This window comes from Rattus rattus, chromosome 4 (assembly GCF_011064425.1).
Source record: "Rattus rattus isolate New Zealand chromosome 4, Rrattus_CSIRO_v1, whole genome shotgun sequence".
NCBI lineage: Eukaryota > Metazoa > Chordata > Mammalia > Rodentia > Muridae > Rattus > Rattus rattus.
Window position 1 is genome coordinate 55,070,241 of NC_046157.1, and position 2,717 is coordinate 55,072,957.

A 2,717-nucleotide genomic window follows, 5' to 3' on the forward strand; every position below is an offset into this window, starting at 1 on the left:
AATGCCAGGCATCCACAGAGAATAATAATGGAAATAAGAAATGATGCCAAGGGTTAGTGTTCCAAAGGGAACCCAAAATGATGCTTGCAATTCATTAACTAAAAGAAGAGCGATTTCTTCACATTGTCTCCTATGGGGGAAAAAGTATATTCTTCAGAACCTTTGGGCAAACACATAAAAATCAGACCATAAGGGAAAACAGATTTTTCCTGGACACCACGAATAAGTATCGGTGTAGAACAGTCATAGCACCCATGACTAGCTCATGGTCATAGCTATAAGAAAATTGCAACACTCATAACACACTATTTCGGAAAACTATTCACGACGATGCACAGCTGTAAACCAGGAAGCACACAAATGCATCAAGGGTGACCCTCTTGGGCACCACACCTGCTTCTGAGTATATAAACCCAGCTCTCCACAAGGTGACATTCAAACTCACAATCCCTCCTTGGATCAATGAGCTTCTCATCTCCTCTCAACATGGCCTGGCTGCTGCTCTGAAACTTCCCTCCCGGCTCCCTTGGGAGCTGCCTGTCCTCCTCAGATCCCTGCCTTGCCTCTTCTCCTACCCCAGCACCTGGTCCACCACTACCAGCTGCTCTCCCACCTGCCAGCTTGATCCTCTCTGAGCAGTGGCTGTCCAGGAGACCTGTGTCAGCCCATCAGGCCAGAGGTCCTGTGTGGTGTCCAGCCCCCTGCCAGAAGCCTGCTACTACCCCCAGGAGCTACACACCCACAGTCCCTGCCAGGGGACATATGCTGGCTCCAAGCTGAGCTTTGGGTCCAGAAGCTGCAGTTCCCTGGGCCACAGATCTGAATCTGCTACCCAGCGAGAGCTGTGGAAGTGATGGCTGAATCCCTGAATTGTGGAGTCTATGACACCCTTCCCTGGGTTATGGGTCTAAGATTTTTACCCAGTGTATGTGGATTCTACACGGAACAACCTTCTTGTTATATACATCAATCTGTGGCACTGGCTTTAGAAATTAAACAGTTAGGTCTCCGTATTCTTACAATATCAAAATCAATTCTCTCGTCCTGTGAACATGTTTGCTCATTATCTCTATCATTTTTCTTTGTCTTACTAATGATTTTTTTCTCTACTTCTGTTAGAATATTGAATTATTGTGTATTCCTATTAGGCCTCAAATATTATGCTATTGAAATCAGCTATTTCATGTTCAATCCATCCTATTTGAAAACTGAAATTTTAATCCAATAAATTTGCGCAATCTGAACCCTCAATGCCTTGTTGATGGTGTTATTATGTTGTTTTTATGCTCGCATTTATGGGTTGGGGATTCAATTAAATACCAATAATCCAACTTGATTTCGAGAACAAATAACTTAGTTTTGGCATGTTCATATTTTTAATTAGTGAATAATTGAAAGATTGTAATTTGAATTGTAATAAGGATCACAAAAGTGACGGCTGCCTAAAATTGATGGACATGAATAATTTTTTCCCATCCAAATTACGATAGTATATAATTTACTGGGTTATGCATGTTTCTGAGAGAACAATTTAAATATAATACATGAATATGAATTTTCAACTAAATTCATATCAAATTCAACCTTGAAAGACTCTCAAGATATAAACTTGCTTTATCAAAAATGCTGCATCTCTGACACCAGAGTTTAGGCACTATTCCTGCCCATTTTCTCAAAACATATGAAGGGAGAATGACAGTTATCTTAGGTCGTAAAAACTGGGTCCAGGAATTGGGGCAACTTCCTGATACTTTTCCATCTCAGCTTCAACCAACCTAGAAAAATGCTAAACAGTTTTTCTTCCCTTGTCTTACTCTGTTTGTCAAAGATTCAGGTGTAGTTTACTTGTAAAAGGAACCAGGAAAAGAAAGTTGACCCAAGGTGATAGTGTACAGTCCATTAGTACACCAAGTTGGTCCAGAAGAAAGTCATGGTCTCACAGAACAGATCAGAGCTGACCAGAGCAGGAGCACCTAGGCTTCAGTTTCAGGACTTCCTAAGTCAAAGACCAAAGAAAGGGGTCAGAGATGAGTCTGGTCAGCAATTCTATAACACAGAGTGGAAGTTATGGACTGAGGGTAGTATTAAGGTACCCAGACTTCGAGAGTTCCACAGCAGAAGTGGGGAGAGGTGAGAAGTGAGGATAAGATCATGTTGCCTCAACGTAGCCACTCAGGTCTGGAATTGAGAGTGGCTACCTGTGGACCTCAGCTACCCAACACATCCCGTATTGGGATTCATTTTTGTTTGTACATTTGGTTGCCTTTATTTAGTGAAGTTGGGTATATCTGTGTGGTTTTTGTGTATGTTAGACTTGTAATGTACATCTGATGAAGTACTTTTAATGAATGTGGTAACCTTCAAGTCTTTTGGTTTAAAGTTGACATTGTCAGATGTGAGGTTATCTACAACTTCTAGATAGTTGTAGTTCCCAGGACCTAGTTCCCAGGTCCATATCTTTGAAATACTGGCTTCCATTATTTATCCTAAAATAGTGTCTATTGATAATGGCAACATGTATTCCCTAGAGACAGATAAATAATGGGTTTTGTTTTTAAGCCAATTGGTTAGTTAGTAAGTTTCTATTTGAAAACCTGAGATCATTCAGTTATACCTCAACATTTGGTATTTTTATCACTTTGTTATTTTAGGGGGTTTCTTTATACTAATAATTTACTGATTTGCTATTGTTTATTAATTGCCCAGGTCCCCTTGAG